We start from the raw sequence: 15386 nt of genomic DNA on the forward strand, positions 1-15386 counted from the left end.
TTGATCGTATCCAAAGTGTTGAATTGCAAACAACACAGGGACTAAAGCAAGAGATGACGAAACACAGAGCGCAAACTACCAACAAACGTTTATTTCCTTGAGCACACAATTTTTATACACGGCACAAGCGCCACCCAGTATGTTCAACGATCCCCTTTTTAGAAACGCATCGACTACACGTTTTGTCCACGCTGTGGCGTGTGTTCTAAGCGTGGGAACAATAGGAAGATCAAGCGATAAGGAAAAGAATATGCGGCGTGAGGAGACGCAGGCAACGCTCCATCACAAGAGATGACCTCAGTTTGCCGAGGCGTGCAATCTTAGGCATTATTTTAAGGCAAGCGTCGTTTTCGTGATATTCAAATCCACAAAACCTGGTAAAAATGTTTCGTACGGCCGCAACATTCATACGGTGACGAATTAGCAGCGAAGCCGTATTCGATTTTCTGCTGTAGACGCCTCTCCGCTCGTTTCTCCGGCGTGAGCGACTGCAGACGGTGACTTTCTGCCTCGGATTCGAGTATTTCGGCGCATTCTTTGCTTTTGCACGGCGCCGCGTTCGCTTTATGTATTCGCGTTACTGCTGTCGACGCCTCTCCGTTTCATCAGCTTTTCTCTTCGGCATGAAAGCGCTTCGCCGTCTTGTTGTATCGCCTTCTCTGGCTTCTCGCAGTGTGGTGCGTCATACTGAAGAGGCGCGCAACCACACAACACCGAGGCAAGCGTGACTGCGTGAATGCATGACAGCACTTCGCCTGCTGCGCCGTCTCCAGTATTGTCTGTATTATTTTATTGACATCGCTTGTCCCATTAAAGTTATTTCAATCAATCAATCAATCAATCAATCAATCAATCAATCAATCAATCAATCAATCAATCAATCAATCAATCAATCAATCAATCAATCGCTTGTCTACATACAGACGCGAAATATTCAGGATACCCTCCCCCGCCCCTCCTCCGGGGAAGCATGGGCCAGAGGCAAACGGTGTCGCTGTAAAACGCTTTCAATTATTCAGTTCTTCAGTTAATGTCTTCTCGAGCGTACATTTGAAAGAACCATGCACCTTGTCGCACAATTATAGAGAGACCCGTGTCTGAAACATAGCGACAACACACAATTTACGCCACGCCAAACATAACAACTCCGCGACACAATTTCATTTTCCTGATTGCTTCATGAAGAGAATAAGCAAAGCAGTTATTAAGCGTTTTAATTAAACAAACCTCTCTTTCGCGATTTGTTGGACGAGTGGCTTGGGCCACTTCTAAAACCCAGTAAAGATTAACAGACCTGTTTTTTGTTTTTTTTTTGTTTTTTTGCGGGCCGTTGTTAGAAAAATAGAAAGAGCAATTGCTTGAAGAACTGTCAACAAAAGAATGGATTGTGTAATATATGTGAAATGCCTTGATGGCACCGTTAAGCTTCCTCAAAATTACTGTTCAAGTTGCTAAAGCATTTTAGCGTGAAAAGCTTTCCGTCTTCACTTAAATTTACTTGAGGAAGAGAAGATGGAGACAGCAAGAGGTTGTTAAAGCAAAGAGCGAGGTTACGCATATTCCGGGTGGGAACTCCCGAAATAAACGCTGTATTTTGATTTTGCAAATTCTGAAAAGTGCAACTCAATTTCCACTCGCCTGAGAACCGCACCAGCTGGGCGCACTATATGTACACGCATCCCGGAAAGCCGGCCTTTGAGTAGCTGCGTGTGTGCTAGCATGTGGAACAAAGAATATTCGAGCTGGGAAAACAGCGGACACACGAAAGATAGTTCACCTCTCTGAAATACTGTTGTATCTGCCTATAGGATCATGCACAGAATGAATCCCGCACTGGCAGCAAAAAAATTATTTTAAAAATCTTCGCTTGCGCTCAGTACTCTTTGCTTACATACTCGGCACAATAAAGGACGACTCAACAAACATACGAACTTCATATGCTCGAACTATTGAGATTTATGCACTCACCTGTCTTGATAACTCTGAAAAAACATCGGTCCTCATATGATCGTTTTTTTTTTTTAAACAGACGCTTCGTTTAAAGATCGCGAGTCATTATGAAAGAGGCGTGTGAAAGTATAATAGCTTTCACGTTCAGGTCATTGCATTCACAATATTTTTTCGATCGACACGTGTTATTGGAACGATATACAAAGTTACATGTGTTGTCACTGACTTAGATATAATAAATAATGTGACATGCTTCGTTTGGTGTTGCACTGAAGGTGTTTTAGTCTGCTTGTTTCATTTTTTTGGTTTTATTCAGTTGGGGTGACCGTACGAATCTGCCGGTGATGTGAGGAGTGATTGGATGCTCACGTGTTGCCCGTATATACGTCGCGTTGTCTCAAATCCACATATTGTGACATAATGCGCTTATTTCGAGTTTAGTCCTATTTTGAGTGGACGCTTGGACGAGTTGATGCAAGATACCTTTAATTTAAAGCGGCGAAACAGAAGAGAGACCAGTAACAGCAGGACACAGACAACAGCGCTGTTCGTCTCTGTGCTTATTTTCGTGGTCTGCCGTCTCTAGCGCTGTTTTAAATTCCAAGTTTAGATTTTTTTTTCAAACGCTTTCGTCTTGCGTGTGCTTTTCAAATGCCACGATCCCTTGGGATTATATTTATTTTTAAATCGTTGTTGAGCGGTTCACCATTCGGCAGCCTTGAAGCTTAACCGAGGGAACGTCATAAATAGGCTTTTTCGAATGCTACCGTATTATTTAATAAAAAAGGAGCCACACAAAAACATTCGTGAATCAACGATGCACCGGCCGGAAGGTGTGTGTAAGGCAAAATGAGGGACATCATGTCTCCTTCATCCATACATTTCGATAGAGGACACCCTTTCCCCCGTTTTCCTCTCAGTAACATAAACAATAAAAAAATGACGCTATTTACGTTTGCTTTTCTCATTTAGTTAAAACTCGATTATATGTCCCGGCATTCCCTCGGTAAAGTTAAAAGAAAGTTATCTTCCCGCCATGGTTAATCAGCGAATGTATTATGCTGCTAAGCTAGAGGACGGTGGTCTGATTCTGAGCCGTGCCGGCCGCGTTTTAATGTAAGCAAAGTACAATCGATAAAAATAACACAATGAGTTTAGATTCAGATGCAAGTTAAGGAATCCCATGGGGTCGAAATTCGCCATAGCTTACTTACAGATAGCGCATAAGAATCCCAGAATTTAAAAAAAAAAGGCCTTACCTTATTTCAGCGTCGCTGATTCCGGGTTGTCCTCGCTGGCTCCAGAGATAAGTAACAGCTTCGACATTCTCAGTAGGCCACGGGAGAAAGCATTATCGTACGTTGACTAATACTCGCAGTTATACAAGTGCGCTACATCCTGTATCTCGAAGCGCAGGTAGCGTTGCTGCACTCTACGCGCCTCGTCTGTGACACTTCGTGGCACCGTGGTGCGTTGCGTTCAGGCTATACTGTTATTCAAACCACCTGCCATCTCGCCTGCGAGATAGGTTAGGGTGCTTTCTTTTGTCTCGGTTTGTTACATATCCGCCACGGCCACAGTACCTGCTTTCCCTTTTCGCCCCACGCGCACCCCAGCTTTTTATGAATGAGCTTTCGGAAGCGCTAATAAATCGCTTTCCCGCTCAATGCAATACCTGACTTGGCTACTGTCTACGAACATAGAAAAGAAGAACACATTCTTAATGCTACCCCGCTTTCGTCCGGCCCGAAAGCGTGCGCTGACAGATATTACTTTAAGATAAAAGCGCTGGAAGTTGGAAGCGGGAGATAAGGGGGGGTGAAGTCCGGGAAAGATGCGAAGTCGGGAGTGATGCGTGTGGTAAAGTGCTCGCAGAGTAAACCAAAGCTGAAAGAATAACAGATGGAAGGAAGCTCCGGGCATCGCTTGAGCACCACATCGCACTTTGAGGGGGCGGGGTAGACGCATCGTTTGCGGGGCCTGCCCGCCGTGGCGCGCAGCGGCGGAGAAATATCGCTGATGCACCGGGTGGTGCGATGAAGGAACATCGCTTTTCTCTGGACCGGTGTTGCCGTTGGCTTCGGTGGTGAGGAGGAAGTAGATAGCAAAAAAAAAAAGTGTAGCATTCGTCATGACTGAATACCTCTGCACGTACTCCCCGTTTCTTCCTCCTTTCCGAGACATTTTACTTTATTTTTAAAGTTCGTACGAACGCGTCGTATAGCTCAGACAAAAAACACACGTTACCGCAGTACTCGATTTCTCACTACAAAAGAAGTTACAGCAAGAAGGAAGGTAAACACTGCGATGTAAGAACCCCGAGAAGTCGTAAGATACGCGAAGTGTGCGCTGACCTCTGTTGCCTGACAGGTGCGCGGGGGTGGGGGTGGGGGGGGGGGGGACGGAGACCATTATTTGCATTTCTCGCAAACCTGGGCTTTCGCGAAAGGTGCCGACTTCTTTCGTATACATCACGGTGCAAGAGTATGACCCCCGAACATTGTACAGACCGGTCATTTTGCTGCCTCGGCCGCATGAGATTGAAAAGCGCCCTGCTCTCTTTGCATTCCGGCGATGCAGCGAATTTTTTTTTTGCGCAAGAGCTGGGACCATATTTTCTAAGCGCGTCCGCGCTTTTGCAATTGCGGACACCATGCAAGAACTTGTGAATCTTACTGCAGTCCTACCGAATGTAAATTACGCAATTGCAGCTATAGCGCTGTAACTGCATCGTACTGAAGAAGCGACGGCTGAACATGCTATTTTTTTTTTTGCGCATGAAGCAGTTTTGTTCTTTGCGATGACATGAATTGATTTGTAGCTCAGGAAAAAGCCTCGCCTGCGCCGCGATATCTAACAAATTTTACTGTTCAGTGTTTTTGCGACTTATTATCATACTTTTTCTTTTCGAACAACACCTCAATGCACTTCTATTCCTACATTCAAACAGCTCGAGGATTTTAACATAGAGTGCATAACACATGCCCACTTAAGTATGTGATGTAAGCCTTTGCATCAGCAGCAGCTGAATTTCCTGTGAACCGACCGATCTATACGGAGGATGCGCGATCAATAAATGATAGAACATGCAAGCGTGAGGGAACGAGGATGGGCACCAGAATGGACACGCAATGATACTTACAACTACAGGTGTTTATTTTCGCACAAATTTATAAATATGCAGGAAACGAGTGGGATCAAGAGCGGCAATATGAATATTCAGTAGTTCATACCGATTTCTAACCGACAAGCCGACAACGTGCTTTAGCTGATGAATGAAACAGCAGTTTTACGTAAGTGAATCCGGCGACGCAAGCAAAATAAACAAGCACGCCGCTTGAGAAAACACAAAATTGTGCGCACTAGGACGCACTAAAAATAAGATGCAGGCAACGACGCAGCAAAGGATAATAATGTCAACAGATCAATGACAATGGACGAAATAGCTAAGCGTAGATTCTGAAGTGAGGTAACTAACGGTGGGTTCCTAGCCAAGAAGGCATAAGAGTGGAGCCATGTGTCGCCCTCATTTATGCTCTTTTCTTGCAATGGATTTAGTCAACATGCTGCAGTATTGACGTTACAGCTATGGAAAAAAATCACACCATCTCCCGCTAAAGGGGACCTGAGGCGATGCGAAGCAGCGTTTCGGCATGTAGAGCCCGCGTTTCAGAGGGGGAAGGGAGAGAAGGAAAGGGGAGGGGGAGGGTAGAGGGGGAGGGGAAGTGGAGAGAGGGAAATGGGAGAGGCGAAGTGGAGAGGGGAAATGCGTAGTGGAGATGGGGATGGGAGAGGGGGAGTGGAGAGGGAGAGGAGGTGTGTGGAGAGGGCTTGCGCATGCGCAGTAAGGGTGGTCACGCCGCACACCACCACCACCACCACCACCACCGGATTGAACTCCGCTATAAGATACTTCACATCTAAAAGATTAAACACAACTTCGATAGGAGCTGTCTAAGTATGCATAAGCACTGGAACGCCGTCCATAGGGGCCCTCTCACGCGGCCACGTGCTTGACGACCTGTTAGCTCGATGTGGAGTGAGACCACCCGTAAGCGCAGCGCCGGAAGATGGCGTGACGTCTGACATGACGTGCGTTGCAAACTCACGTGTATCACTTCGCTGTCAAGACCTTGGCGCGGCGAGGTCACCGATTTTCGTTAACATCTGCACTAATTTTTATTAATATTGTATACTATTGCCACACCTAACAATCAGTATTGTACCGGCCACGGTAGTCTAGTGGTTATTTATTTATTTATTTATTTGAATATACTGCAGCCCTAATGCAGGGCTATAGCAGGAGTGGATGAGTTATACAAAACTAATACAAACAGAGCAAAAACAACAACAATAAAACTGAAATACATAGGCAATACATAAGAAAACATCACTTTGCATATTACAAACTAGATATTTACATATTTTCTACGTGGGTAATAGCGGCATCAATGAAATCTTGTAACGGTAGGGAACGAATACTGCCCGGTAAGGAATTCCAGAGGTCTATTGTACGTGGGAAAAAATTAAATTTGAATGTGTTAGTACGAGCGAATAAAGGCTTTATGTTCAGGATGTGAGAGCTGCGGGTGCAAGTTTCTTCCATAAATGATATGTAATTACCACCAGTGATACTAGGAGAGGAGTTGATGGCTGTATATAATAGTTTTAAAGATTCGATTTGATAACGAGAGTGCAATGGTACAATGTTCAGTGATTGCAGAGCCTGTGTTGGTGAGAAGTTGTGGCTGTAGTTGCGGCATATGAAGCGGATGGCTTTACGTTGAACGCTATCAAGGATTTTTAGGTCACATTGTTTATAAGGGTACCAAACGACAGATGCGTATTCTAGAATAGGGCGAATCAACGTTTTATACAGAAGTAGTTTGGTATCGCGGGGGGATTTAGCCAAAGTACGGCGCAAATAACCTAATTTTTTTAGAGCTTTCCCGCTGATGTATTCGATGTGGTTGGTCCAGGAAAGATTTTTTGTTAGAATCACACCCAAATATTTATATTGGGTGCTCGACTGATGACCTGGACCTCTCGGGATCGAATCCCGTTCGCAGCGGCCGCTTTTTCGAAGGAGGCGAAAATGCCCATCTGCTTAGATTGTGGTACACGTTAAAGAACCCCCGATACTCGAAATTTCCGTAGCCCTCCACTACCTCGCCCCTCATAACTATATCGTGCTTTTGGGACGTTAAAGCCCAACAATTATTAACAATCATTATTGTTTTACTGATCAGGATCACAGAATATTTTTTGCACGCACGTCCGTAATGCGAGAAAGTAAGCTTTCAAGGGGGCCTCACGATAACGGTTTATGTATAATCAATCTATTTTTTTATGAATGATTCAATGGTTTCTTGTGGGTTTACAAAGCTACCAATCATTTAAATACACACTGCTATCGTAATGAAATGTCTTTCTTTTAATACCTTCGTCCATTCTCCTTTCCCCCCGCCCAGGTGTAGGGTAGCAAACCCGACGCACGTCTGGTTGACTTCCCATCCTTTCCTTCCTCCTCCTCCTCCTTCTTCACTTCAAAAATTAAGCACTGCGTGCAAGCACAGGGTATTACACTCTTGCATGACTGACAGATATGCCGGTGTGCTCGCCAAAGAATGCCGGCATTGATAATGAAACCGTGGTTGACGTATAGGTGCCGGCATCATTTGTGCGATACACACTGCTATTCTAAACGTGCTTCGTAAGTCGTAAATACGAAGGCGTGATCATAAACTCGGTCTTTGATGCTAGCGTTGAATGACGCGGCGGTGTCAACATGATAGGTAAAACCTCTCTTGCAGATCACATCAGTAGACCACTAGCTGGGCTAGATGGCACAATAATGTAATAAGGCAAGCATCCCAATAACGAGTCGCAGAAACAAGCGTCCTGTTGTGGACGCTTAGTGTCCATACCGTCGATCTGTCCACTCTCAGTGTCGCTTCTTTCTTCTGGCTCTTTTTTCACCTTGCTATGTTCCTACATTAGGCGATAAGCTAAAGAGACAGGACAAAGAGCCTCTTCAGTACTGCTAATGGACTGCCCAGGCACTCGTTGCTCTGTGATGATATGACATCATGGAGGTTACATCCATGATGCCGCTGTTTAGCCAATACAGATCCATTACGAGTCTTTTTAGGAGCGAAGCTCCTTCGGCCCACACCCCGCCGTCGCCGTTGATGCTCCCTTCTCTTAAGCATCGCTTTAGGTTGCAGTGGCCGGTGATTTAAGAGGAAATGTTTAGGCCTTGAGCGGTTCGGTTCTAGCGCACCAGAAATTCGAGGTTCAAAGAATAGAATGACCGAGATAGAATGACCGCTGTCCTGTTTACCTTGCTTGTTTTCGCTCATTATGCACTTCCACAGTAATGCATATATATATCGGAGATGTTATTTCGTAACAGAGCACTCCTATTGCTTAGAGGAGAGTCATGCAGGCGCAATCCGCTCGCAAATATGACTGAATGCTTTAGCATGTACTCGTGGACTAGCTATCAGGCGACTTCAGCAAGACTGGGCAAAAAAAAAAAAGGTGTACACTACCACTGCCTCAGGCCTTTTTGTTTAGCGGTAGACAGTCATCGAAAAAGTTTCCGTCGAATACGGCTAGTGTCAAGATACCCCAAAACAATTAGGCACTAAACACCGCCGCTTCCGTTTCTCTTTGTACACAAGTGAGAATTGATACAAAACAAATATGGATTTCCTGTGAAGCCTGCATTATAAATATATGCGCCAGAATGCACCCTGTGCGTAGCCAGTAACCAGAAACAATACGTGAAAGAGAAAATAAGCGGAGAAGAGAAATGAATCGTATAGCTACCATGTATGCTTAAGAAGGGTATCTTTGCGAGTTGGTACGATAACACAATTAAACCAGTGAAAAAAAAAGCACTGCACAGAACGTACGTGTTTGTGTGCTCCTTTTCTGCGTCCGTGTTTTTCGTGCTGTTTTAATGACTACATGTACACTTAGGTGGCGTCTGCTCTGTGACATTTCGTGATTGCTTCGGGAAATGTGACTAACGGTTTCTGCTCCTTCTGTATAAGCACAATCGCTCGCATCCCCTGCCTTTCTGGTTTTACCCCGCACTTACAACAGGAAGATGAACGACATTCCTTGACCACTAGCGTTGTGAACAGAGATTAATATCACGGTGACGTTATTGTCGAAAGTTGCTAACCTATGACGGTTAATGTGACCTTAGTGAGACCGTTGCGACTGCTAAGGGGCAAGCAGCGATATTTTAACACCATTGCAGAAAAAAAGTTGGTTTCTAAAGACATCAAAGGAAAACCATTTATCCACGTCTGTTGCAGCAGTTTTCCTAATTTGTCCTGCCTGTCCTAAGCGTATTGTGATGGTGACAAAGTGAGGCCTTTTCAATGGTGTCGCTAGTGATGCGTCTCGGACTATAACACTGTTTCTTTTCAAGCTGTTGAATGTAATCAATTCAAAAATGGATCACGACGCTTCACTTTAGTTTCTGGTTAGCTGACTGTGAGTCAGTAGACCCTATTTTACTTCTGACAACTGACGTTAAGAATATATTCTCTATACTGCTCACCAATTTGAGCAGACTGAAACGACAGCGCAATGAAACGGCTGAAACTTCCTTTTTTTAATATTTATTAATCCTTACGTCATTACCTCATGCCTCATTATATGAGTATATTTATCTGGCAGAATTTGAAAGCACTTAAGTGCTTGTGACCTTGTGCACCTTTCGTGTCTGTTCATTCACTCGCGTACATGAACGACAGCTATTGTGGTCATTGACAATACCAACGTCGATCTTTGCCATCGTCTCGTCATCCCCTGCTGCTTCGCAGTTTCCCAAACATTGGGAAACGAAAAATTCCTGCTTGACAGCTTGCATCGCTATTAATAATTGTTGGCGTTTTACTTTCCAAAAGCGCGATACGGTTATAAGAGACGCCGTTGTGGAGGGCTCCGAAAATTTCGACCACCTGGGGTTCTTTGAGGTGCGCCTAAATTTGAGCACATGGACATCTAGCATTTCGCCTTTATCGAAATGCCGCAGCCGAAATTTGAAGCCGCGGCCTCCGTATTGGTATTTGAACCCCTACGGGTGAAGCAATGGACGTCTGGTAGCCCATCGCACTAACCACGCAGCTTTCGCATAGCAGCCGTTCGCGACTTTTCGTGCCAACTTTCGCGTTTTTGCTTAGAAATGCGCAAGAGTGTCACACCTTTGTTCCCTTACTGCTTTAAAGTAATCAAAAAGTTCCGGACGGTCCTCAAGCTGCATGAAACAGCTTCATGCCCGCTACCATCTCTCACAGGCTCGCGGTATATTCAGAGGGATTGATTCTGCGTGGCACCAATGGCGCGGCACATGCATCCGACTTTCACAGCCCTGACCTGCCAGCTATACCTATAATTTCCTTTAAAGCTACACGTTAACCGTCTTCTGGAAAGTCGCACCTCCCAAAGCTTTTCGAAGAGCGTACGGTAGCCTTCAAAAGAGATTTAAAGTGTATCTTCATAATTATTTATGTGGCAACTCCTCACTCACTAACAATAGTGGCAGTACTCTTTTGTTTCCTAGAGTGTACCGATGTCTAGCTACGAGTATCTCTTTATTATTAACAAGAGAGAAAAATTGAACAAATACTACTGTGTTCTATTTTTACTTTGAATGTGGTACGCACACTTTTACCCTTGTTGCTTCAATTTGTATAGGACGTGATATCGCAACATGTTATTGTTCGATAAGTTCGACTTACTACAGCATTGAAAGTACATATCACGTTTATTGCGTATCAGTTTAGAATTATTCAGTTTCTGTTTTCACGCGAAAAATGCTGCGTTAATCACTCTGCCTATCGCTTTGTTTTTGCATTATTTGTGTTTGTGATGTGCGTAGTTCTAGACATTATATTCGTGATTTTTTGAAGGGCACTCATTGATTGCAAAATGAAGGGTGCACAGGCCCCGCCAGCCGTTTGAAGCCTTTAGCAGCTGTCTCCGCTGGTGAGACCTGAAATAAAGTGGAATATTTGATCCCCTTACGGTACACACCACGATTGACGAATTGTACCACCGGAGAGCTAACATGACATACACACTTAGAATAGACTTAATGGTGGCGCAGTAATTGCGATGACTACCCTTAAATTACTAATAAAAAAATACACTGTTCCAGTTTCTTCTTTACACAACGCATTGCCCAACTTAGTACAAAAGTATCTGGAATAGACGCTTATTTTGTAGCACATTTAGAAAATGAACATTTTGAAGTTTTAGTGATACTCGCGAATTCGTTCCGCATCATACTTATCGGTTCTATTAGGGAATGCTGAGTTGTTGGTTCGCGCGCCTCATACATTCAACCCGCATATGACTTACGATGTCGCCGCAAAATTTCGTTGGCTGCAATGTGTAGCATCACGTCATCAATTAGGGAGTGAAATGGTTAGCTTTAGTTATTGTATTAAACATTCACCCGACTTCAGTTTTTTTTGCGGATATCCGCCGCACTCTACAGTTGAAGTTTTCAAGAAGTTTCTGTGAAAGCATTCACAGAAACACCTGGTTCACTCAATGTATAGTTTCATGCGCGTGTCAGCCACAGCATGGATCCAAGAACTAATTGGTGTGCCTGTCGCAGCAGATATTTTGCCGTGTGTTCCATTCTCCAAACCGATCAGTTTCTCATACAGATGTATTCATTCACCGCTTCTCCTTAAACCGCTTTTTCACAGACGAGTGCCAGGATATATTGGTAAAATATAGCCGACGTCCTCACCGGCAGCGGAATCGCAGGATTTCTTCCTTCCTTTTTTTTTCCTTTTTGAAGTTCGTTGTATTTCTGCTTGCCATCTAATGAGACGGATCGAGACACTTAATGCAACACAATTAGGTTTTCGAACGCATTTTCACCATTAACAGCCTCTGAAATCTGCAAACTCTGTCCTGAATTTCGTGCGACTCTCATGTGCTTCAAGACACTCTCAGACGCGTCCTATTGTGACCGCGCACAGTGATCAGACTCGCTCTATTTTCTTCCTTTATCGCTGTAGCGTTTCTAGGGAGACACTGGCGATGCAAAACTATCGGTAAATTGACTATCGAGAGCATCGATAATTTCTTTGAAACTATCGATAGTGTAAAGGAACTATCGATAGTAATACTATCGATAGAATATCGATAGTACAATTGATAGTATTACTAATTAATCTGTAATAATAATGTAATAATAATAATAATAATAATAATAATAATAATAATAATAATAATAATAATAATAATAATAATAATAATAATAATAATAATAATAATAATAATAATAATAATAATAATGTGATATTGCCTGAACATTCGCAATACTCAGCTCGTTTTATTTATGAGGAACCTTTTATTTAGTGAAATTAGGGCAGTGAAAATGTCGGAATATGTTCATTGAGAAATTCACACTTAAAAGCAAGCAGTCACACCTTGCAAAGAAAAGTTAGTTCATGATTTTTTTTTAAGTTTAAATCGCAAAACGCAACACAAATTCCAAGTTCCGTCACCTATAGCGGCTTCCTTTCCGCTGCCCCTGAACCATTCAATTTGTTTATCATTTGTCAGCCAAGCATTCTGGTGAAGGAGCACAGGCATGTCCACTTTCTTGCCCTTCAGCCTGCTCCTCCTATCTAAAATTATCTGTCCAGCCGCGGAGAACACGTGTTCTGCAGGTACTGACGTTGATGGGATGCACAAGTACTTCCTAGCCATTTGAGAGAGCGGCGTTGTGGAGCATTGCCATGACTGCCAGAAGGGTTGCTATTAATTTCCTCTGGAGGTAACTCTAGGTACTGGCGAACCATCAGTTCTACGTTCGAGGTGGCGGTTGTGGGCTCACGTTGCTGCCTCTCAAGTAACCGCAGAATTCGGCTTCTCGCCGCAACTTCGTTAGGCACCGCCTGCTGTCTAGTTGATTCAGCTGCAGGGCCAACTAGTTTTTCCGACAATCGCTGGCTGAGTTCACCAATCAAACAAGCTTTGGCGCGATCTGCGTTTGTTCGAATTGAAAACGCTCTCTCGTTTAGTCGCGGTTCCAACAGTGTTGCCAGAGATGTTAGCTGTCTTTCTTCATAAGTGTCCATTCTATTATGCAAGGAGGAGATGCACTGTCGAAAAACGTCTTTACCAACTTCAGTTTTCAGGTTTGGTTCGACACGCTCTTCCAGCTCTCGTGCGATGGCGCAGACCACAGGAATTGCCAAGGAAATGGTAGTGTACTCGTCTCCAGACACTAATTTCGTGGCTTCCTCGAATGGTTCCAGTACTTCCACAACATCCTGAATGAGTGTTATATGCTCTGCTGGTAACGGACCGGGTGCCCGGGGCAACTTCGATAGTGTTAAGGTCGACGTCTCTCCGACCTCCAAGATCCTTTTTGGCATATAAAAGATGCTATTTCACTGCGTCGGTGTCTCCTGTTTCAGTTTTAGCGGCGGTACCTCGCCGACGCGCTCTTGCTCTTCTCGGAGCATGGCGGTAGCATTGCAGCTAGACCTCACGTAGCGCACAATGTTCTTGCACTTTAGCAGCACGGCTGCTAGTTCTTCACTACTTTTTAATCCATCCTGAACAGTGAGGTTCAGCGTATGAGCGAAGCATGGTAGGTGCTCGAAACCCAGCAGTCGGGCTGCAAGAACCATCCTCTTATCGTTGCCTGTGACAAAAGCAACAATTGCCTGATGAATACCCCAGTCTTCAAGCACACCTCCAATGACGTCGGTGAGGTTTTGCGCTATGTGTGCTCCCTGAAAAACTACTGTTGAGAGCACCGCAGACCGCATAGTTGTGTCTTCCAAAAATGGCACGTGTCTGTTATGTAGCTCTACAGCCGTGCGTGAGGCCCAAGTGTCTGCTGTAATGGCACAATGGCTGGTCGACGTCTGCGTACCACGCCATTTCGCCTTTGCATGCTCGCATAAGTACGGCAGAATAGCATCAGAAAGTTGTGTTCTGCTAGGCAGTTCATATCTTGGATCTAGCGTGTAGCAGTAATTTTGAAATCATTTGTCAGTGACCACCGAAAATGGCTGCATGTCTCTTGCTATCAGGGCTAATTCCTTGGCCGGCTTCTTTTTCCTTTCGGTCTCGGTTTCGAGCAGCCAGCCGCATCCGTACATACATCATCTACTCGTGAAATCGATCCTCGTGAAATAGAGCATTTGCGTGGCACCGCTTCATGTGGTCCCTTAAACTAGAAGCACTCCCGCTGGTTTTCTATTCCTTGCTGTACAATGTGCACTTGGCATGTCCAGACGTTGCACCTTTGATGAAGTAATCCCAATCCGCCGCTTTAGTCTTCGGAATCTCGGGTGATTATGAGCTGGAAAGCGAAAATGAATGAATGGTTCAAAGGTACTTTAGTGCTTATGCGCAGTGAAAATAAGTCATTCTACCGAATGGGGTTTGCACATTCATTATAATCTTCTCCTGCCCGTCGTTCAGACTGCGCATTAGTTTCTTGGAATAACGCAACAGGCCCCTCGCATTTACGAAATAATGATATCACGCTTTTTACTGTAGGCGCCGTTCATACAGAAGCAATACCTGAAACACGTGCAGATGGCTCATGAACTACTCGGAAATGCATGAAATGGCTCTATGAACTGAAGTATAACTGAAAAGTGGGCGAGTTGGCACCTATCCATCGTTGGTTAGCGCACAAGCAGACAAGACACAGCGCTTGTCCCATGTTCTGCCTTCGTGTCTTGACTGCTTGTGCGCACTCAGTGATGGATGGGTCTCTATGAAGTCGGTTCCTAAAAAGACGATCAATCCATGGCACTGATCGGCACGTTTACGGACGAAATCTGTCCACAACTGACCACTCACCGCCTTTGCCACTACACTTACGAGAGGGCCTTGACGTTTTTGTGCATATGTATTCCCAACCGAGCGGTGACTCGTCACCGCTCGGAGGGGTATACGTATGTGCAACAACGGCCAGCTTGACGCGTTCCGTTCCTAAAAGTATCCAGAGGAAGTCGAGATTCGTTAACGTAAGAGGATTATACTTAAAGAAAGCAAAGTTACAAAGCGAGGTCACACTACACCGAATACGGAACAGCTGATCGAAGCTTCGCAAAATGAAAAAAAAGTGGCAGAGTTAACAAGGTTGGTTGGTTGAAAAAATTTATTTAGGTCCTGCAAGGCGCGCGTCAGCGCGCAGCGGGCGACTCCCACGGCGGGACCGTCAGGCCAAGCCTGCTGGCCGCTTCGCGGGCCTGCTGGACGGCCCAGAGCTGTTCACAAAAAAAATATGAAACTTATCCCTTGGAAGTCACGCTAGAGAATAAAGTATTCCAACAAAGGTGTGCATGCAAGCGAACAATTGTTGACATACATCACAGCGCGGTCGGATGCTACAGTGCCAGTTCGTGTCACGACACAAGCGT

The 15386-nt window shown here is 44.7% G+C and overlaps 1 pseudogene; it reads right to left on the minus strand.

The window, feature by feature from the left end:
* Positions 1-12629: 12629 nt before the first annotated feature.
* On the minus strand, positions 12630-13903 carry LOC125758862 (zinc finger BED domain-containing protein 6-like; annotated as a pseudogene).
* Positions 13904-15386: the final 1483 nt, after the last annotated feature.

The sequence above is a fragment of the Rhipicephalus sanguineus genome, chromosome 6 (assembly GCF_013339695.2).
Source record: "Rhipicephalus sanguineus isolate Rsan-2018 chromosome 6, BIME_Rsan_1.4, whole genome shotgun sequence".
NCBI lineage: Eukaryota > Metazoa > Arthropoda > Arachnida > Ixodida > Ixodidae > Rhipicephalus > Rhipicephalus sanguineus.